The sequence below is a fragment of the Chlorocebus sabaeus genome, chromosome 14 (assembly GCF_047675955.1).
Source record: "Chlorocebus sabaeus isolate Y175 chromosome 14, mChlSab1.0.hap1, whole genome shotgun sequence".
NCBI lineage: Eukaryota > Metazoa > Chordata > Mammalia > Primates > Cercopithecidae > Chlorocebus > Chlorocebus sabaeus.
This window is the reverse complement of record NC_132917.1, coordinates 76,881,134-76,905,225: the sequence shown is the minus strand read 5'-3', so window position 1 is coordinate 76,905,225 and position 24,092 is coordinate 76,881,134. Positions and strand designations below refer to the sequence as shown.

At 35.5% G+C, this 24,092-nt stretch overlaps 1 long non-coding RNA gene across 1 annotated transcript; it reads right to left on the bottom strand.

Moving 5' to 3' along the window:
• LOC140713437 (uncharacterized) lies at positions 1-24,092 on the bottom strand. The gene is made up of 4 exons (XR_012095514.1): positions 23,179-24,092; positions 21,675-21,763; positions 19,119-19,224; positions 1-1,006 (listed from the first exon to the last, which is right to left on the bottom strand). It is a non-coding gene; the product is annotated as an uncharacterized lncRNA (long non-coding RNA).

The following is a 24,092-nucleotide window of genomic DNA, read 5'->3' as shown; positions in this document are numbered from 1 at the left end:
TTTATTATGAATTTAAAAATAAAGTTAAATCAACTTTTTTTCTTTAAAAAATAGGGTCATGCCCTGATGAAATTTTGAGTTTAATGATGGATAATGATTTAATGATCGATACACTGTCCTGAGCAAAATAAGAGTGAGTAAAATATTATGATAGTGACTTGAAGAGGTCTTCTTTAGATGGTTTGGAAAATGACCATTTATTCTTCAAATTATTAAGAGATGGAAACTTACATTGTAATAAGAGGCATGAATTTATTGGTAGAAAAAGTGTGCTTAGTACAACAAATAATTTGAAGCAACACAAGGGAAATTATGGAGGTGAAGTTAACTGCTGTTAAGAATCAAGATGTGGCTACTGTAGTAGCAGAACTGATGTGTTCAAGTTTAATGTTAAAAATGCGAGGCTTACCAGAGTCTTAGCTTTATTTGGAATCACACACAGAAATTAAAGGATCAGTTACAGTCTTATCAGCAAGTGTGAAGGAATCATACCTTTTGGCACTTTAACATGTGTTTACTAATATTTAATGTGTCCGTAAGACGCTTTGAAGGATATAGTTTATACAATTAGAGCATGTGAGAGGGATGAGTCGTAGTGCATGAATCATGCTTGTAATCGCTTTTGAAATTCAAAATCACTAGCAGGCTTTGAAAATGTGTGTTCAACTTCTAAGGAAAATGGGAGAAGACAAACCTCCCATGGTAAACAAAATAATGCTACAGAAGACTTTTCAGAGGAAAATAGTATTTCTTATAGACGCCAATGTCGAAATCATACAGTAATTGCAAGAAAAGAAATTCACTGGATCTGACATTTTTTCCTTTGTGTTGGTCCATGAGTTGTCTATGAATGATGTCAGTTTTCTACTTGTGTTGAAAACATTCAGTGGTTTAGTGCCAGAGTGATTTTGACAAACTTTTTCATTGGTGCCAATTCTCATGATGTTGCTCTCCCAGCATTTGCCTTTGAATTTCAAATGATTGTAAAACTCCAGGGGTTCACGCTCTGTGAATGAAAAGAGACAAGATGTCAGTCAGTAAAACTGTTTAGCTGCATTTCATCGTTTTTTTTTTTTTTTTTTCTTGTTGGCTCCAATGTGGCTTGAGACCTAGCATACTGTATGACACAGTAAACTGTTAGACGGAAAGTGCTAACCCAGTCAGAAACAGTGAATCCTCCTAGGAGAAAGTAATAAGCTACTAGAAAGGCAGTGCCGACGCCTTGTCATGCCTTCAGGCCCAGAAAACAATTATAAAAATGGTACATTTGGAAATCACTGTGTCCCAGGCAGAAGCAATAAATTCACTGAGTTGATGTACATGATTTGACTACTGACAAAAGGATGAGCTATACGGCAAACACACCTCAACAAGAAAGACAAGAGTATAGTCTGGTATCCAGATGGTATTCAAATACACAGCTGTCAGGAACTGCACTGACAACATTTAGTGAATTTAATCCTGTCAGCCCCTACATTATTTGTTCTATGGTGACAATATCGGTAACCTTATGCATAAAGTTTGGTCAACATCATATCAGTAATGAAATCAGACTATCCGTGTAGGCTAGCTTTTGAATAAAACTGCATTATTTTAAACATGTTGAAGAATCTGAACCATATATTCTATGATGTCTCTGTGATTCAGCTTTTAGGAATTTGGCTTGAATTTATTTAAAAAAATAACAGATTATAATTATCAGAGAAACAAAGGTTACAGGTTTTACACATCAGCTTTCACTTAAGAGGTAAACCTAAATGTGTATACCACCAGTTCAAGTAATTTTCCTTTAGTTATTGGGACTTAAAGGTAAAGATTGCCCTTTGGGATGAGATTAATATATGCTAACACCACACAACATTTGAAGTTTTTACTTATTCTCTTTTTTCATTGTCTCCTTCATTGATGCCTCTGGCCAAACATGATAAGTGATTGGTTAAACAAAAGGATGCTACAATTGTTCACCTTGGTGTGGTTTACATTTTCCTTCTGTATTTCAGTTTGGTGCAGTGGTGATTAATACCTTAGATAATAAATCTGGAACACAGTAAAAGTGTGCATTTTCAGTGAATGACTCAATTCATTGAAGGAACAATGAAGCTATATGAAAGCTATCTTGGATATAGGACAAAATCACTTAACCTTTGCCATGTCTTTTGTTGGTTGGTGTAGGTTATGGAGTTGTACTCAGCAGCTGATTCCAGGAGAGTAATTAGGAAAAGAGCCAATTTTCTATTCACAGAACTCTCTCTCTCTAAAGCCGAATGGAAGACATGTAGCCTTTTCTTTTCTACTGACCCATCGCAAGAAGACTATAAATACCTTCCTTTATTCTGTCCCTTGAGAGAGACTTGAATGGTGAGATTTACTTGCAAAATTATTCAACAATATGTCAGCCAAATGTACAATTTAGTAACAAACCTATGTTGCCATTTTTATAGACAGCGAAGGGACTATGGCAGATTAAAACTTTTTCAGACCTTGTAATCAAATTTTTCCTTGGTCCTGCAATGAATGGAAATGCCTATTTCTGTGCATAGACGTTCATTGCTTTCCAAGTATACTCTTTCACATGGGAATGAAATTTGATCATATAGCCAATATATCTCAGCAAATTTTACATGCATGACTGCTATCTTCATATTGATCTTTTTAAATTGCTATAATATTTTGCACTGTGTCTAAAGTTATTCAGTGTTTCCTTTAACATAATATAAAAGGAAGCCTTGATGATTACTTCCTCTTTTTACACACAATCCTCTGTGTTTCTTAGTCTTACTTCTCTTAGACAACAGAATTGCTAATATGCCCACACTTCATCTTGTGCGTGCAAATATATATATATATATATATATATATATATATATATATATATATATTCCTCTTTATTTATTATAGGGAAATCTCAAATTCTCTTGAGTTTCCATTATTGTCAGCTTGCCCAAGTTAAAATTTAATCTTTCTGTTTAATTCAAACTCTTCCTACTACAAAGAACAAAAACAAAAAACAAAACCAACATTCTCATCATATTGGGTATTCCTCTTCCTATAAAGCTCATCCGTTGTCCTCCTTAAACCTGGATGCCAAAGGATGTTTGCATCAATGTGGCTGGCTAGAGACACATTTGGTACAACTGCTGTCCTCTGGACTTTATGGGTCTCCACAGGATAAAGGTCTGCTCTGACCTCTTCTCTTGGTGTTCAACTTTGATTTCCACTGAAGCTTAGCGGGCCTTGCCTGTTTCTTGTGAGCAGCTTGTTGCCACCTGCCATAGACAACCATCAAAACGTCCAATTTTGCAATCCCTCTATTGTGATTCCAGACCTTTCTAGTCTCCTGGTTGTCTTCAAATATTCCATAATTCCCAGAAGTCTAGGATCTTTCAGCTTATTTTTGTGCGTCATGATGATGTCTGCAGATTCTGGGGGCTACCCTCCAGCTCAACAACTTACACATCTTCCTTAGCTCTTACCCCTCTATACTTCAGAATGCTACATTGAATACAGGACTTTGCAGTTGGCATTTGCCCTAATGTTATGTTTTACTTATCGTTCCTCTAATCCTCATTTACCAAAACAAAATTTTTTGGAAGCTTTACTTTTGCAAAGATAAGATTCCTAGGTCATATTTCTCGACTAATTTCCACCATAGTACAGGGAACATCTCCTTAATATGTGATTTAGTAAAAATGAGCTTTGGAATCTAGAAAAATCTTACTTCTTAAAGACTTATGCTTGAAATTATTGTAATTCCTTAGATTCTCAAAGTGTTAGGGTCCAGATTAAAAAATGGACCCTAGGCCATTCGAAGGTCCATTTTATTCTAAGCCATATTTTCACCCCTTAAGAAATGAATGTCTTTTGTTCAGAAGATAAAAATTCTTAGAAGAGCATGGTTGAAAAGGAAAATATTAAATCATATGTGATAACATATTTTAAATATATATCATTTTGGGGTTTTGATATATGTATTCATTTAAGAGTTTGTATTCTGGATTCCAGATTACCCAGATTTGAGTTTAAATCCTTACTCCTCTATTTCCTAGGTGATTATGAATCTTAACTATCCTTTGTGTGCCTCAGTTTCTCTGTATGTAAAATAAGGATAATAATAGTATCTATGCACTAACACAAGAGGATGTTAATAAATAAGCTAATATTCGTGAAGTGTTTAGAATACTTCTGTATTAGTCTGTTCTCACACTGCTAATAAACACATACCTGAGAGTGAGGCATTTATAAAGGAAAGAGGTTTAATTGACTCACAGTTCCACATGGCTGGAGAGGCCTCATAATCACTGCAGAAGGTGAATGAGCAGCAAAGTCATGTCTTACATGGTATCAGGCAAGAGGGCATGTGCAGGGGAACTCCCTTTATAAAACCATCAGATCTTATGAGACAGATTCATTATCATGAGAAAAGCACAAGAAAAACCTGCTCCCATGATTCAATTACCTCCCAGCAGTTCCCTCCCATGACATGTGGGGATTATTACAATTCAAGGTGAGATTTGAGTGGGTAAATAGAGCCAAACCATATCACTGCACCCCTGGCCCCACCTAAATCTCATGTCCTCACATATTAAAACACAATTGGCCAGCCATGGTGGCTCACGCCTATAATCCCAGCACTTTGGAAGGTCAAGGCAGGTGGATTACAAGGTCAACAGTTCAAGACCACCCTGACAAAGATGTTGAAAACCTGTCTCTATTAAAATTCAAAAATTAGCCGGTCATGGTGACAGGCACCTATAATCCCAGCTACTCGGGAGGCTGAGGCAGGAGAATCTCTTGAACCCAGGCAGCAGAGGTTGCAGTGAGCTGAGATCATGCCACTGCCCTCCAGCCTGGGTGACAGAGTGAGACTCCATCTCGAAAAAACAAAACAAAACAAAAATAATCATGCCTTCCAACAGTCCGCCAAAGACTTAACTAACTCCAGGATTAACCCAAAAGTCCAAGTCCAAAATCTCACTGGAGACAAGGCAAGTCCCTTCCATCTAGGAGCCTGTAAAATCAAATGCAAGTTAGTTACTCTTTAGATACAATTGGGGTACAGTCATTGGGTAAATATACCCCTTCAAAATGCGATAAATTGGCCAAAACAAAGGGTTACAGGCCCCATGCAAGTCAGAAATCCAGCGGGGCAGTCAAATCTTAAAACTTTGAAATAATCTTTGACTCCATGTTTCACATCTAGGTCATGCTGATGCATGATGTGGATTTTCATGACTTTGGGCAGCTTCATTCTTGTGGAGTTGCAGGACTCGGCCACCCTCCTGGCTGCTTTCATGTGCTGGCAGTGAATGTCTATGGCTTTTCCAGGTTCACGGCAAAAGTTGTCAGTGGATCTGCCATTCTAGGGTCTGGAGGACAGTGGCCCTATTCTTACAGCTCCAATAGACAGCGCCCCAGTGGGGACTCTGTGTGGGGACTCTGAACCTACATTTCTCTTCTGCACTGCTCTAGCAGAGGTTCTCCATGAGGGCACCACCACTGCAGCATACTTCTGCCTGAACATCTAGGTGTTTTCATACATCCTCTGAAATCTAGGTGAAGGTTCCCAAACCTCAATTCTTGACTTCTGTGTACCCACAAGCTCAATATGACGTGGAAGCTGCTGAGGCTTGGAGCTTGCACCCTCTCAAGCCATGGCCCAAGATATACTTTGATCTCTTTTAGCCATGACTAGAGCAGTTGGGATGCAGGGCACCAAGCACCTAGGCTGCACACAGCAAGGGGGCTCTGGACCCAGCCCAGGAAACCATTTTTCCCTCCTAGGCCTCTAGGCCTATGATGGGGGTGGGAGCCTCTCATGTTGGCAATTAATATTTGGCTCCTGGTTGCTTATACAAATGTCTGCTGCAGGATTGAATTTCTCCCCAGAAAATGGGGTTTTCTTTTCTACTGCATTTCAGGCTGCAAATTTTTCAAACTTTTATGCTCTACTTCCTCTTGAACACTTTGCTACTTAGAAATTTCTTCCAATGGAGACCCTAAACTATCTCACTCAAGTTGAAAGTTTCACAGATCTTTAGGACAGGGGCAAAATGCTGCCAGTTTCTTTGCATAGAAAGAGTGATCTTTGCTCCAGCTCCCAACAAGTTCTTCATGTCCCTGTAAGAACACCTCAGCCTGGATTTTATTGTTCATGACACTATCCGCTTTTTGGTCAAAACTATTCAACAAGTCTCTAGGAAGTTCCAAACTTTTCCCCATGTTTCTGTCTTCTGAGCCCTCTAAACTGTTCCAAACTCTGCCTGTTACCCAGTTCCAAAGTCACTTGCACATTTTCAGGTGTCTTTACAGCAGTGCCCCACTACCCAGTATGAATTTACTGTATTAGTCTGTTCTCACACTGCTAATAAAGACATACCTGAGACTGGCTAATTTATAAAGGAAAGAGGTTTAATTAACTCATAATTCTACATGGTAGGGAAGGTCTCACAATCATGGTAGAAGGCAAATGAGGACCAAAGTCACATCTTACATGGCGGCAGGCAAAGGTGATATGCAGGGAAACTTCCCTTTATAAAACCATCAGATCTCTTGAGACTTATTCACTACCACAAGGAAAGCATGGTACAAAACCCATCTGCATGATTCAATTGCCTCCCACCAGGTCCCTCCTACAGCACGTGGAGATTATTACAATTCAAGGTGAGATTTCGGTGGAGGCGCAGAGCCAATACATATCAACTTCCTAGTATATTATAAGCTCTACAGAAGTAGTTAATATTTATTATAATAATAATAAAAATAAGCAAATAAAAGTAAAATAGAATCTATAATTATAAAAAAAGCTTAAACTATTTTACAAAAAAACACAAACAGACAAAATTCTATCAACAGGAATAAAATAATATAAATAAGAACATAAAAAGCTGAAGTTACAGGTTAAGGGAATTTTAGAGAAGAGAAATTCCATATACTCTTATTGCAAAGTAAAAACTACACATAAAAAAATTAAAAATAAACAGAAATTTTACTGAGTACCCACTATATGGCTATATGTCAAGTCTATTCTACATATTGAAGTTACCACTATTGACAAGACAAATAAGTTCCTTGCTCTATGTAGCATAAAGTATTGGTGTGGTCCAGAAAACAAACAAGTAAAAATGAATAGCATAAATTAAAATATTATTAACTACTCCAAAACATAAGCTCAATAAATAGAACAGGAAAATGTGATGAAGAGTATTGATGTGGGAGGTAGAGCTTAGATTCTGTGTTCTAAGGAGCATCTCTTAAAAAGAGACTTTTTAAGCAGATACCTAAATGATGAGAAAAAGACAATCTTAGGAGGAGGTGGGAGCAAGGACACCAAGGAAGCAACAAGGGCAAGGAGAGAACAAGGTGTTTTCAGAAATCAAAAAGGGTACTGTGGAGTAAAGTCTTGGGAGTTTAAGCGGAAGAGTGGCAAATTCTACTTTATGTTTTTAAAATAATGCTCTGGCTTCTGTGAAAAGAACAGATTATTTGGGGCTAGTATAGACATAGGGAAAGCACTTAGGAGGAAATAGTTATATTTCCAGTTATCAATGGTGTCAGATTAGGCAGTCAGCAATGGTGGTTATGGGGAAAAAGACCCATATACTATTTATTTGAAAATTTATTGTAGTATTTGCTGGGGATCTGCATACAGGAAAAAATGACTTCCTCTAGCCAAGAATTGGGCATCTACCACAGAACTCTCATTAACACATGATTTTTCCAGCTTCTCTTTTAGAAATCTGGGTAGGACACCAAATTTCACTCCTTCTGAAATTGCTTTGCAGTCACCCATTGTAGAGCATCTGATACTGGCCAGGAAATGAACTCTAAAAGGCTATTTTGAAAGGAAGCTAACATATATGTTTGAAAAGAGGCCAAGTATACATTTGAAAACAGGGGACTCACAATATTACTTGAGAATAATACAGAGTGTGACATTGAAGATTTGCAAAGTCATCATGATGTTGATTCTAAGAGAGTAAAATGTTAAGCATATATTTTATAAATTGTGTGGAAGAAAATCAATCAAGCACCATTAACATAAGCGTTTATTGAAAATGCCAGGCATGAGAAGGCTCCAAATGAACATTCATACTCGGAGCAGGAGGGCAGAGTGTTTTAAGGAGGTTTGACAGGAGGGGTGAGCTGAAGTTCATGTTTGTCATAGATATTTCTCGAAAAGAAAGGGATTGTTTGTGCAGATCTGTTATTGTTTAGGCAATAAGACTTTTGTCAACAGTGTTGGACTAAAGCAGTTAGGAGTTGGGATTATGCACAAGGGCATGGGAGAAAGGTATAAGAAGCACTGTGGAAAATTCTTTGTCCTTCAGTATCTCCTCTCGCAATTGAGTTTTAATTTTTGGAATACCTAACATGGCCTCTACTGGATATCGAGGGGCTGATTCTGTAGTAAATGTAGATACAGAAAAGTGGCTATAAGGATAAAGGAAAGGTAGAACTCTAGGATGGTGCCTTGATTTTGCGCTGTTTATTGATTCTAATCCTGCCTCCTATCCATACATAAGTATTAATCAAAAATTCTCATGCAGAGAAAGGGAATGTTTGATCCACTAAACTCCTCTCACATGCACATACTTGCCTTAGGAATGTTGTATTGCATTCTGATATGGTTGGCTTGTTGAGGTAGCAGGTAGATCACTTTCCTGGGAATTGGGACCCAGGCTCTCCATGAAATATATTCATCATTTCAGATCCCCTGTCAGTTATTCAAGAAACAAGTGTGGTCCTAAAACAGTAATCAGAATTCACAAGGTAACCCTAGGGCAGATTGGAGAGTAAGTGTCTTCTCTCTTTGAGCCTCACTTTTTTGAGTGTAGATTTTAAAGAGGGCTGGTATGGGTTTCTCTGCAGCAGCTGCTGACATGAGAGCTAGTCAGCACTTCAATGGGTTGAGCCTAAAGCCTCAGAAAACAAGGCAGGATAACTTTAGTTAGTTAGCTTAAATATACTGAACACATTTTCGTATCCTTTGGGCTTAGGAAGAATATTTTATTTGTGTGTCTTAAGTTCTGCTGTTGCTGTTGTTTAAATGTATCAAATCTTTCTCCCCTGGGGTATAAAGCAGCTTCGTTTGAAATAAAATACTAAGGAGGCACAGTGCCTTCCCAAGGGCAAGGAGATTCCCAGTGTACAATAATCAAGGTGTTGCTATGTGAAAAAGGTTCCTCCACAGCCACCATGGAGGCCCATGGATTGATTTCAGGAAAAGAAGAAAAAAAAAGGAATCTACCTGATCAGAGAGCAGAATCTAAATAATAGTTACAAAGAAAAACAAGATGTAGGAATGGCCAAAATAATGTTAGTCATTCTACTACTCTTGAGTTCTGTAAGTTTCCAGAGCAAACCAAAACATGAATCTCTCTTTTGCTTCCTGTTCCACAAACAACAAACTGAAAGGTCAATCAAGAGATGCCTTCCACTTCATCTTACTTAGGGCGTCCTCTTTTACCAATGGGCAATACTGTGCCTTTGCAGTATGTAGTCCCTGAGCACACTTAATGTTAAAAGTTAGAAGTTGCTTAGCAACCCCTTTACTACTTACATGTTGTAGATACAACTGACAAGACCAAGGGCATAAGCAATGGTCGACTTTTCTACTAACAGGTTTGCATACACTCTCCCAAACTCTCATTTATTGTAACTCTTTGAACTTGAAATATCAGCTTCTTTGTAATGGAGAAAGCCACACAATTACCAACACTTTATTTTTTCTAGAAATCCTTTAAGGCTGAGAAGGAGATAGACTGTATGTTCAGTCCAAAAGAACAAATTGCTCACTAATGAGGGCAAAACATTCTCCTGTGTCCAGCTGCCCCCACAGGCTCATTCACAGTTTTGATTCAGAGTCATGCTTTTCCACCTATGGATACACTTTCCCAGTCTTTCTCCATATCAGCCATTGTCTGGGGCTTTTGTCAATTCATCAAGTCCAATGAAGCTAAGAAACCAAAAAAATCACCTAGGTGATATTTTTCAGTCTACCTTTAGTAATGTCTAAAGAAGAACAGTCTATTGTACAGTTTCCTAGCTGAAAGAAGCTATTATCATTGTCTATTTCATTCTTTCCATAGTATATAGGGCTGTCACTCTGCCCTTGTGCACTTTTAAACTGTAGCAACTTAGTTTTAAGGTAGAATAAAAACCACCTAAAAATGGCGTGTTGAAGCCATTTTATAAAAGTTCGGAATCTACATTATATAATTGTTCAAAATGATTTTTTAGTTGATATCTTGAGACAAATGGAAAATAGGTACAGACAGGGAAGTTCTAAACTGTGTGCTATGAAAGACAAAATTGAATTCAAAACTATCTGGGTGAAGAAAATTCAGTATGCCAGATATATGCAGATTGTTTCTACTGTATTAACAGCTTAAGTGATTCAACTGTTAAAATCTGAAAGGTAGAAAAGCTCGAGAAATTTCACATGCTCTTCTATTCCTGTCATGATTCAAAATAGAGTATCTCTGTTTTAGCCCACCTAGGCTCCGTATATGTTGATTTTTAAAAATTGAGAGAATCTGTTTATGTCCCTTACATTGCCATTTGCAAACTTCCCACCAACCCTTTTGTTTGTTTGTTTCCTTTTGTGTTTTCCTTCCTGGATTTAAGCATTTTTTACAGCCTTACGATTGGCCCCTAGAGAGTCTTAAGTCACAACCATCATTACTGTGTACCAGTTGCTCAAGTACATCTTGAGATTCCATCAAGATATTTTCTGAAAACTGTTCACTTGAGAATTGTATCTGTCCCCGGGATAGGAAATAGAAAGAAACACATGTTAGGGCAAGTAGTTACAGTTCTTATACTGTTGAGTAATATTCCTTATGATAGTGATTTAATTACTTTGATTTATTGATTTTGCTGCAGTTCAGTTTGCAAGTGTTTGGGATGAGTCATAACCACAAAGGGGCTATAAGTCAGGACTGACTAAAAGAAATCTCAACATATGGCTGATGTTAAGAAAAAAAGAAAAAGCAGAACATACAGAGGAAAAACTGAGGAAAGGGTAGCAAGGGATTGTGACAGTGACTGTTTTTGTCACATTGTGTTTTTGTTTTCTCTCCAATGGGATACACATAAATTTTATAGCAGTGGATGTCAGACTTCAATGTGTACAAAAATCGCCTGGGGTTTCTGGTTAAATGTGCAGATTCCTGGGTGTCATCCTGAAGTTTTTGACTTCATAGTTGGTTGTTGATATCATTGTCGTTACTGTTGTTCTGTGTGTGTTGGGGAGGGGTAGTGTGTGTGTGCATCATGGATCTGTTTGTTTAAGCAGCACTCAAATTGATTATAATATAGATAGTAGAAGGGCCACACATTAACATTAACATTAACCCCAGCTCTAGGTGCCCTGGGAAGATACCGTATGATAATTGTGAGTATGATCCAAATCCCTCAACTCTCTAATTAGACTGGTGATGTAACCCTCTGTACCTGTGTAGGAAATAGTAAGGATTAAACAGAACAAGCTGAATGGGATAGCAGGCAGTGTGTTGTATGTAACAGATACTCCATAGATCAGCAGTCCCCAGCCATTTCTGGCACTGGGACTGGTTTCATGGACATTTTTCCACAGACATAGGGAGCGGGGCGGGATGGTTTTAGGATGATTCGAGCATATTACATGTGTTGTGCAGTTTATTTCTATCATTATTATATTGTAATATATAATGAAATAATTATACAACTCACCAAAATGTATAATCAGTGAAAGCCCTGAACTTGTTTTTCTGTAACTAGACATTCCCATCTTGGAGTGATGGGAGACAGTAACAGATCATCAGGCATTAGATTTTTATAAGGAGTGTGCAGCCTAGATCCCTCACATGTGCAGTTCACAATGGGGTTCACGCTTGAATCTAATGACACCACTGATCTGATTGGAGGTGGAATGCAAGCTATGGGGGGCAGCTGTAAATACAGATGAAGCTTCGCTTGCTGGCCGGTGCTCACCTCCTGCTGTGCAGCCCAGTTCCTAACAGGTACCGCTCTGTGGCCTGGGAGCTGGGGACCCCTGCCATAGAATGTTAGTTCAGTTTTCTCTAGCTCTGTCACCAACCACATATTCTTAAATGTGACTTCATGGTTTCTTCTTTGTAAAACAGTGATGGTATAAATTAGTAGACTGAATCAGCAAGTGGGAGCAGTATGGTATCAAGGAAAACTGTTTTGAGCTTTGGTGGATCTCATGAGACACTACCTCAATTTGGTAACATCATTTTAGGGTTTCAGATTCGTATTTCATCAGCGTTCATGGGTGATGAGGCCTGAGCTGGAGGACTGAGTCATGCTAAATAAAACATCTCAACAAACTAAGGCAAATACGAGATTCCTAAATCGTCAAACTTCCAGTGAGAAATAAAGCATTTTTACTGGTAGGTACGCCAACATGTTTACAATCAATGAGCTCTACCGCTGTATTTGAACTGCATGGGAATTGAGAAAAAAAAAATCAGGACTGAAGGTAAAAATTAACTTCTAGAAATCAGTGTCAAAGTGTTATAAATATTTGAAGCCAATTTGATTGAGCTTCATAAATTGATAGTTGCTTGGGGAGCATGAAATCAGAACAGGGGAAATTAGGTTAATTAAAATTTTACTGACTTTGAAATAAGACATTCTGAGAAAGGTATCTAAAAAAATCCAGCTCTGTGTAAATACTCAATATCACTTGACAACACCCTGTCCTTTAGCTCTGGCTCCCTTTCCCTTGATGAGGACCAGCATTTCTTTCTCAGCATAGGTATTTGCCAGGCTTGATATGTGCTCTTTATCATTTCCTGTATGTATAGAAGCATTGACAAGTTCCAGCCAAGCCTCTGCCAGAGTGAGCCTCTAAGAAACAGATTGCAATAGGTATGACTCTTCGGCCAATAACTCAGTTACGTCAATTATATAATTTTGTTTTCTATAACTACACTTAATTTCATTTTAACATTTTTTTCTCAGCAGATTGTGAGGAAACTTTTCATCCATCATTACTAACAGTGTACATTTGCTCCTAAAGATTATTACCAGAGGTATTTTCCTCCCAACATCCTACTGTGGTCATAAATGCCTATGACATTTTTCATATTTCCAGGCAAGATGATAATTGTATTAAGTTTGCACTTAAGAATTAGTGCAGCTTTATAGCCATTTTTTATTTTTCCTGTGAATTTTTAGTAATATATGTTATTAAATTATAAGCAAAAGTTTACTTGATCTTATACAATTATTAAGAGTTGTCTCTTCTCCATAATTTTCAAAGAAGTAACCGCACTTAATTTTATTTAACCTCTGAAATAAGTCTTTGTTCAGGTAACCTGAAAAAACACTTTAGAGGACTAAGCAAAATATGCGGATTGATACAATTTTCATTAGTAGGACATAGAATCTCTCATGATTAATGTTATTTGTTTAATAATTTCCCAACAGAGGTTTTGTTTAAATTCATGAGCTTTTGATCGCTTGTTTCTCTAAATCAACAAAATTGATCTAAGTTACATTATCTCATAGTTCAATAACTTTCTCTCTTCTATGGCCCCTCTGAAATATATTACATCTATTGCTTGTTTATGATAACATGTTTAATTTTCAGGATTTCTAATTGATACTTTTACATGTCAACTCATTCCTGATTTATATCCACCTATGCTTTGTTCCTGTTGGTGATTTCTGATCTTACTTCTTATTTTGTCTCTCTAAGTATTTTAGGTGGATTCATTTTATAATAATTTTAAAAATCCACTACATTATCTGCATACCCTCATAAGTTAATTCTTTCTCCCTGAGTTTTTTAAATACTATCCTTAAGTTACTAGTTTTTTTCTTTGTGCTTTAGACCTTGATATGCCAATTCATCTTGAATAGGTGTTTGTGTATGCACGGGCACATATTTACTTTCTATTTCCCATGTTCACCCATCTGTGTCTAGTTGTTTCCAACCTGCAAATTGGGATCTTATATTTACATTGGAGTCGCAGAGTTCTCATCTTGTAGAGATGCCAGAGTTATAGTTCCTGAATCTATATGACTTACCTTGGTCCCAGTTGTGTGGACATCTATATTCACTCCAGCTTTCCTAGATAGCAACACTAGGCAGTGACTGTGACTTTTTTGCATCTACTATTGTGGGTGTTTCAAGACTTCTGCATAATTCTTGCTTGCTACGACATAACAGGGGAATTTATTAATTTTTACTTTGATAGAGCTAATTCCCCAATTGCCTCCCCCAGAATATGATCTAGAAACTTCATAGAATTATCATTCAGGATTCATTTATTGTTGTGGGTTTCAGTTCCACTTTTGTTTGTTGAGATAGTTATATGGTGTAAAAGTACTTTAACTATCATGCTAGGTATTTAGAATCAAGGTGGAGAGGGATTCTACATATAGTTACAGCAATATCTTGACCAGAATTCACAAGTATAAGCATTCTGCATCCATATTTCTCTTGAACATGAATTCAAAGGCAGAAAGTTAAATTCAATAATTGCTCTTGACTATGCTACTTTTAAAATACACGTGAACTTAATTGATGGGAAATGTGAAAATAAGGACTTATCTAGGTAGCTCTTTCCATTCATAATTATTCCTTACCTTTCCTTCTGTCTCTTATATGCATTTTCTAAACTTTACTTCTACAGAGCACACTTCAAAATTTAAAAGTTCAGTTTCTCAGGTCAAATTTCTCCTACCAATCTCAAGTCTTATAATAAGACAGACTTGTCAGTTATCAGATTCAACTCTGAGGTCTACCCTTGGAACTTTCCTCTTGATTTAGATGAAAAATGTCAGGAAGGGATTTGAGCAAATATTTCATTTTCCTAGTTAGGTCAGATAATAATTTAGCTTAGATAGAATGCCATAAAATAGAGTTCCCTAGCTTTTTTAAATAAAACTTTGCACACATTTTTGTTGATAGTAGGGTGAATCAATTTCACACATTCATCAAAACAGCAGATAATATACTTTTATGTAATTATTTGCTGGATTTCCTTTACTATAAATGTCATGTTCATAAAATCACGAGATAAATCTTCAGTGTATCAATCACAAATTATTCATCTTATTCTGTTAATTTTGATGTTTCTTGAAAAGCTAATATTTCATAATATTTCTTATAATTAGACTCTGTCAAGAATGATGCAGGATTTCAAATTTTATCCTACTTCCAAGCAAATAGGTTAGCCTGCCACAATCTCAATAATGGTAGCAAAAGTCATGAGGCTCCTGGATCAGAGACATGGGATTTTTATTGCTCATGGCAATAATAGTAGCCAAAGCTTCACACTGATTTACATCAGTTCTTTACGCTCTCCAATCCTAAGGAAATGCAAAGAGCCCATCTTGGATGGTTGCACATGAAATTGGTCATATGTTGCAGGATAGCAACACAGCTTAGGGGATTCACCATCATTATATTTATTATTTTATTTTTTTTCTCATTTGTTTATTTTTGTAATTTTTAAAAATAATTTCAACTTCTATTTTAGATTCAAGGGGATACAGGTGCAAGTTTGTTACATGTGGATATTGTATGATACTGAGGTTTAGGATACAACTAATCCCGTCACTCAAGCAGTGAACATAGTACTCAATAGGTAGTGTTTCAGTTATTTCCCACTGCCTCATTCCACCTCTAATTGTCTGCAGTGTCTATTGTTGCCATCTTTATGTCCATGAGTACCCAGTGTTTAGCTGCCACTTATAAATGATAACATGTGGTGTTTGGTTTCCTGTTCCTGCATTAATTTGCTTAGGATAATGGCCTCTAGCTGCATCTATACTGCTGGAAAAAAAAAACAAAAAACATGTTTTCATTTTATGTTATGTCTGCATAGTATTCCATGGTGTATATGTACCATATTTTCTTTATCACATCCACGAATGGTGGAGACCTAGATTGATTTAATATCTTTGCTATTGTGAATGGTGCTGCAATAAACTTATAGGTGCATGTGTCTTTTTGATAGAACAACTTATTTTCCTTTAGATATATACCCATTGTTGGGATTGCTGCATAGAAGAGTAGTCCTATTGTTACTTCTTTGAAAAATCTCCAAACTGCTTTCCACAGTGGCTAAATAAATTCACATTGCACCAAGAGTGTATAAGCATTCCTTTTTCTCTGTAGCCTCATCAACATTTGTTGCTTTTTGTGTTTTTAATAATAGCCATTCTGACTTCTATGAGATAATATATCACTGCGGTTTTGATTCACATTTCTCTGATTATTAGTAATGTTGGAATTTATTCATACATTTGTAAGCCAAATGTATGTTTTCTTTTGAGAAGTATCTGTTCATTTTCACTGACAATTTTTTAATGGGGTTGGTTTTTGCTTGATGAGATATTTAAGTTCCTTATAGATTCTAGATATTAGATCTTTGTCAGATACATAGTTTGCAAGTATTTTCTTCCATTCTGTGAGTTGTTTAATGATAGTTTTTTTAAATCCTGTACAAAAGTTCATTTAATTAGTTCCTACTTCTCAATTTTTGTTTTTGTTGCAATTGTTTTTGAGGACTTAGTAACAAATAATTTGCGAAAATTGATGTCCTGAATGGTGTTTCCTAGGTTTTCTTCTAGGATTTTTACAGTTTGAGGTCTTACCTTTAAATCTTCAGATCATCTTGAGTTATTTTTGTACACAGGGAAAGGTAAGGGTCCAATTTTATTCTTTCACATAGATTAGCCAGGTATCCAAGCACCAGTTACTGATGAGGAAGTCCTTTCCCCATTGCTTATTTCTGTTGACTTCATCAAAGATCAGATGATTGTAGGTGTGGGGCTTTATTTATTTCTGGATTTTCTATTGTGCTCCATTGGTTTAAGTGTCTCTTTTTGTACCAGTAGCATGCTGTTGTGGTTACTAAAGCCTTATAGTGTAGTTTGAAGTCAAGTAATGTGATACCTCCAGATTTTTTTTTTTTTTTTTTTTTTTTTTTTTTTTGTGCTCAGGATTTCTTTGGCTATCTTAGCTCATTTTTATTTCATATGAATTTTAGAACAGTTTTTTTTCTAATTCTGTGAAAAACGACACCAATAGTTTGATAGGAATAGCATTGAATGTGTAGATTGCTTTGGGCGGTATAACCATTTTAATGATATAGATTCTTCCAATCCATGAACATGGATTGTTTTTCCATTTGTTTGTATTGTGTTTGATTTCTTTCCGCAGTGTTTTGTAGTTCTCTTTGTGCAGATCTTTACCTGCTTTGCTAGCCATATTCCTAGATGTTTCATTTTCTTTCTGGCTATTGAAAATCATATTGTGTTCTTGATTTGAATTTCAGCCTGGACATTATTGGTATATAGATGTAACACTGATTTTTTACATTAATTTTGTGTCCCCAAACTTTAATAAAATTGTTTATCAATTTTAGTAGGCTTTAGACAAAGTCTTTAGGGTTTTCTAGGTACAGAATCATATCATCAGCAAAACAGATAATTTGATTGCTTTTTCTATTTGGATGTCTTTCCTTTCTTTCTCTTGTCTGGTTACTCTGGCTAGCACTTCCAGTACTATATTGAATAGGAGTGGTGAAAGTGGGCATTCTTGTCTTGTTTCAGTTCTTAAGGATAATGCTTCCAGTATTTGTCCACTCATTATGATGTTGGCTGTTGGTTTTTCATAGATAGTTCTTATTGTTTTGAGGTATGTTTCTTCACTGCCTAGTATGCTGAGAATTTTTATCATGCAGGGATGTTAAATTGTATTAAAGGGGTTTTCCATGTCTATTGAGACAAACATATGGTTTTCTAATTTAATTTTGTTTCTGTGGTGAGCCACATTTAATGACTTGTGTATGTTTAATCAATCTTAAATCCCAAGAATAAAACCTACTTTATTGTGGTGAATTAACTTTTTGATGTTCTGTGGAATTACAGTTGCTAATATTTTGTTGATGATTTTTGCATCTATGTTCATCAGGGATATTGGCTTTGAGTTTTATTTTTTCGTTGTGTTTGTGTCTGGTTTTATTATCAAGGTAATTCTGGATTAATAGAATGATTTAGGGAGGAACCCTCCTCTTTGATTTATTTGGAATAGTTTCAGTAGAATTGGTACCAACTCTTCTCTGTACGTCTGGTAGAATTTGGCTCTGAGTCCATCTGGTCAAGAGCTGTTTTTGGTTGGTAGATTTTTTATGACTAATGCAACTTCAGTACTCAATATTAGTCCATTCAGGGCTTTAATTTCTTCCTGTTTCAATCTTTGGAAGTTGTGTGTTTCAAGGAATTTTTTATTCATTTCCACTAGATTTTGTACTTTGTGTGTATAGGCTTGTTCATAATAGTGTTGGAAAATCTTTTGCATTTCTGTCAGGTAAGTTGTAATGTCACTTTTGTTGTTTCTACTTGGGCATATTTGAATCTTCTCTCTTTTTTCCTTTGTTAATCTAGCTAGTGGTCTATTGATCTTGTTTATCCTTTCAAACAATAAAATTTTGGTTTTGTGTTCCTTCGTATGAATTTTTGAGTCTCAATTTCATTCAGTTACAGTATTTTGATTTAAAGTCTGTTTTATCTGATGTAAGATAGTGACACCTGCTTCTTCTTGTTTTCCATTTGCCTGATAGATCTTTTTCCAACCTTTTGAGCCTATGTGTGTTATTACATAGGAGATGAGTCTCTTAAAGACAACAGACAGATAGGTCTTGCTATTTTATCCAACTTACTCTGTACCTTTTAAGTGAGGTGTGTAGGCTATTTACGTTCAAGATTAATATTGACATATGAGGTTTTGACCTAATCATGAAGTTGTTAGCTGGTCACTTTGTAGTTTTTATTGTGTGGTCTCCCACCATCTTCTTAGAAAGCAAAAGGAAGTCTACTTTTTCATAGGTTGAAACAAAATTAAGATTGAATTAGAAGTGTTACTTATTCTGTCAAGATTGCCCTGCAAATACAACCCTGAGAAATTTTCCTGGTAAAGAATGATTAGGGCATTGCCTTCTAGATTTACCCAGAAAGAACTTTTATGGATGTTCAGACTTCATGGGGTATTGCCTCTCCCTAAACCAAATAATGAAGCATAGTTGTATGAAACTTACTAGATATTTAAAGATGCTATGATTAACAATATAAGTAAATAGCCAACAGTTACTCACCATTGTACTATGTACTTTATCTGTTTTATCACAATTAGCTTCTATTATTTCTCCCCTTGAACTTTTAGTCCCTTCTTTTTGAGATAAGTCAACAAAATCTTAAATACTTTAAGACTGGACAAAAAGAAGTTTAGAAACATTATAGAAATAATTTTTATAAAATAATTATGACAACTACAATCAAAATAATAGTAATAATAAGCTTTAATATGACTGGTATAGATTTTTTAAATCTAACCCTCACAATAGCACACTGAGATCCATTATTGCCATTTCTAGCTCAGGATACTGACATTAGAGAGATTAAGTAACCCTGGACAGGCTAACTATTCATTGCAAAGACAGGGAAAGCTTGCTCCAGAATGTGTGTTTTCCACTCATTTGCTGTATTCTCGCTCAACAAGTAATTATGTTTTCATACTAACAAAAGTATCCTTTTTGGTACTATACACAACATATGCAATCTTTGTTTATGCTCTTTTATATAGTTGCAGATTCAACATTTTTATTAATTTTTCTATGTTGTAACATGAAGTAATTTGCTTCAAACTCTTAGATCATGAATAAGAAAATCTTTGTTGTGGGTTCTGTTACAGACCACTAAGGCAGGCTTTTGTGGAAAACAAGTTGCAATTTAGGAAATATGAAAGCTGAACAGACCATTGTAGATACCATATTAAATAGATTATTAAATTTTCAATCTACCTGCTACTCAGTCACTATATTCAGGGACAGAAGTATCTATGATCAAGACTAACAATTGCAAAAACAATTGAGAAATAATGGATAAATCAAATTGAAAACTGAACAATACATATAATATTATATAGAAATTGTGTTCCCTAAAATAACTATTTGAGAAGCATTGAAATTGTTGAGAAAAATTCTTTGATAAGATGCTTGAAATAGAAGTTAAGAAAAGATTTTTGTTTTCATAATAATTGATAATACTTGAACTATTTTGAGTGATTATTTCTCAGAGGTTATTTGTTTTCCTAAATGCTACAGTAAGATTTATTTTACCAATCTGAGTTTTGTAGCTTCAGTTACCTTATACCACTGCCTCCCAGAAAACAATTTATCATATTCTGGTGGCAATTCTGGTAAAAAGGTGATACGAGATGTCAAGTCCAGGTAATATGTGGGGGAAGAAAGAACGGGATTGCTGGGGGGAATCATCTGCCATGGAACTGAGGAGAGTGCTTGGAGAACAGAAATATTTAATAATAATTTTTAAAGTGTTTCACTATAATATATGCAATGTAATGGCTAAATTTATAGCCTCTACAAAATATTTAGTAGAAAACTTGGGACTTTTAAAAAGTTTTATTGTTTCTTTTTGAGGAATTCATAGGGGTGACTTTTGAAATACACCATTTAAGTAATTACAGCATAGTGTAAGTTGATGTCCATATCGTAAGGAAAAACAAAAGTCTTGTGTAGACTGGAACATTCTATCACCATGGCAACTTTATGGAGAACAAATTTCTCTGAATTAGCAGCTGGGTCAAGGATATTATATCATCAACCACCTCAATGTCCCTGATTTAGATTTTAGTGGAACATGTACCATGTTTTGGTAGATTGCTGACCTACCATGGACATGTAAAGGTTTCATTCATTCTACTCTTTTCTTGCCTTGGACTTAAGGAGACTTGCTATGAAATTATTGAGTTGAGCTTTTACCTGTTAAAGTTATCAATAACAGATTGCTGACCTACCATGGACATGTAAAGGATTCATTCATTCTACTCTTTTCTTGCCTTGGACTTAGGGAGACTTGCTATGAAATTATCGAGTTGAGCCTTTACCTGTTAAAGTTATCAATAACAATGACGGAAGCTGGGAAGAGGAAGCATTTGGAGAAACTGGGTTGGCTGCAAACTGGAAAACACAAGAAAACCCATAGTAATGATTAGAACTAATTAATTATAGAGGCAAATGAAAGTTGACAGAAGGAAAAAGAACCCAGAGCTAGAGTATCAAGAAAGTATCTAAGAGTGACTTCGTAGTCTCTAAATATTCTTTTATCACACATAATACTAGTAAAATTGTTATAACATTTACCCTGCATATTTAATACTTGAAATTTATTCATATAATAAATATACTCTGTAGCAATCATTATTAGTACTCACCAATATTCAGCTCTTCTTTCTTTTTTGGGCATACGGGCAACTATATTTCCTGGCCCTTTTAGTCAGTGTAGTAGCGAAATGTCCTGCAGAATTTTCCCAGTGTTGCCTTTTCAGGCCTCCAAAATGGAGGAAACCATGTGTTCATCTTGGTGCATCTGCAGGATAATGGAGACTCTGTCGTACTGGTTGTCTGAGAAACTGTGTGGAGCAAAGCCCTAGGCAACCTATTGTGGCTTAAAACTCTAAAATACATTTATCTCTTATTTTTCTGACCATGAGAGATGAATACATTTTACAATATTAAGCCATTGAAATTTTGAAATTGTTACCACATCATTACTTAGATTATTGTAAACAACATATACACACAGGTGAAACTTAAAATTACTAATACAAAAATATATAAACTTGAACTTGCATATCTTCTTTCTGTACCCCATTGCATATTTCTGAGCATTCCCTTGGATACCTTTGCTCCCATTTGGAAATCACTGCTCTAGACATCACCTAATATTACCAAGAGAATATATAGACATATAAAGTCAAGTGTGATATTTCCTTAGAGTTTTATTTTTTAAAAAATAAATTATTTAATCCTGAAAATTGTGCACTTTGTCACCAGGTGAAGTTTGCTTACTTTCCTTGCATGTTATAAGTGCTAGCATTCTGGCTACAATCAGCTGTAATACAACCTTTGGTTATAAAAAGAAACAACACTTCTTAACAAGAAAATATAAAAATTAATAATGAATACTGTAAAAGACAATTCTTATATGGAATTTACAAAAAATGTGAGGATTAAATAAATATTATAAGAATTGTTATTCCTAACCCATATCATTCTTCCATATTATGCCAGATGTTATATTTTTTCATTGATTTCTAAAAAATAAATAAAAGAATACTTTATTGAAGCCAATATCTTCCCACTATTGGCTACCGACTGTCAGATAAATATGGTGTCATAATAGTTTATGCTACCTAGTTATTTGAAAAGTTTTCTATCAGTTGCCAGGCAAATTGAAGATGAGGTAATGTATTTGCCATGTTTATTTTATTTGCATACAATAGAAAGTAAAATCAAATTAGCTAAAGCAAACGAAGAAATGTATTGGCTTATATAGCTGCAAAGTCCAAGGAGTAAACTTGCTCTAGGCATGGCTGAATCCAAGAGTACAAACAATATCATTAGAGATCTATCTCATTTTCTCTCTCTCGGCTCAGGTTTTCTCCCTGTTGATTTTATTTTCAAACAAACTTATTATATGTTCCAGGATAGCTGTGCCAGTTAGTTCTGGGCTTTCATTATGTTCAACTTCTGAGATTCCAGAAGCAAGATCAATCTTTGTAATTACCATGCCCCCAAAATGTTCAGATTAGCCACATTAGTTACATGTCTTCTGTAATGTAAAAGCACAAACAACTATTGGTTTCTTTGCAGAAGAGAAGACCTCCAAAAAGGAAAAGACCTAAGTAACTTAGAAATGGAAATATCTGACCTGTGCAGGGAGGGCTTCTGATTTAGCTCTTGCAGACATCATACCTTGAAAAGAAAATGGTCTACTATATTTTTGGTTAAAGACTATGAAATAAAATCTTCTACAATGCTAAATCTCCTACAACCAAATCATTTTTAGTAATGAATAGCAGAAGAAAGGATAATAATGCTTTCCTTTGCAACTAAAAGAACAGAATTTTAAATGCACACTCTTCAGAAGTTCAACTCAAACAATGAAAATTCAAGTAGATATTCAGAAGGAACATCTCAAAAAAAAGTAGCACTGCTAAACTGCAAAAGTCCAGTGAAAATCTAGAGTTAACATTATTTAAAATATAACTAGATTAATCAGTCATATCTCTGGATGGTAAAGCAGATGATAAAATTAAAAGTTACAAAGCGAATGGAAGGTCAAGAACTCTACCCTTTACTAGAGGCAGCCAAGTGAAAGATTGTGAATTGAGATCTCAGTGGTTCAGAGTGTGAATTATTGGTTTTCAGGTCTTTGAAATGTCTAAGTGAGAATGTTAGTAGAGTGGGGCAAATTCATTCTTCCTGTACAATCATTAAAGACTCATATTGTCTTTCAATATTCTCTTTTATGATTAAAAATGATGAGTGAGTAGCACATTAACAGAGCCACTATAATATACAAATACAACGCCATTCAAAAAAGCCAGTGTTTTGCTTTAAAAAAAAAATTTTAAGCATTAGATTTTATCTCCTTTTTGATTGCCTCTCACATTAGTCAGAAGCCTCTAACTTCCTGGATTCCTTAATAAAAACTTCAAATCATGCGGCAAGACATTTGACATAACGGAATTTTCACTAACATCCTTTCAGCAGCTAGCAACTTTAGTCTCAGGAGGAGATCTTTCACCCTGCTCTAGGTTATTAAAGCTAATTAAAGTGATGACCCTTATTTGCCAAACTGTCACTCAAGGTCTCTGGAAGGGACATCCTGTTCCTTCTTATTCCTCTGTTCCTTTTCTGTGGTGTTAGCAGAAGAAAGGAAAGAAATGCTATCCCACTGGGGCTCCAAGCTGAAAGCAAACTCTGTGAATCGTTCTTTTTACAGGAACAGCAATCTCTCAATTTACTTTTAAGGAAACATTATCCTCCACCATTTAATTCACAGGTGGGGAACTGTTTAAATATAAACAACTTTTGCATATTTCTAGTACAAACTCTTTCACCAAATTTTCTAAATTAGGAATGCATCTTTTTTACAAAATAATCTCAAATAAAATTTTAAAAGCTCTTCTGAAGTGTACCAAAATTTTGATAGAAGATAAAGAACTCCTTTTGGAGGAATTATATAAGAGAAACTGCTTGAAT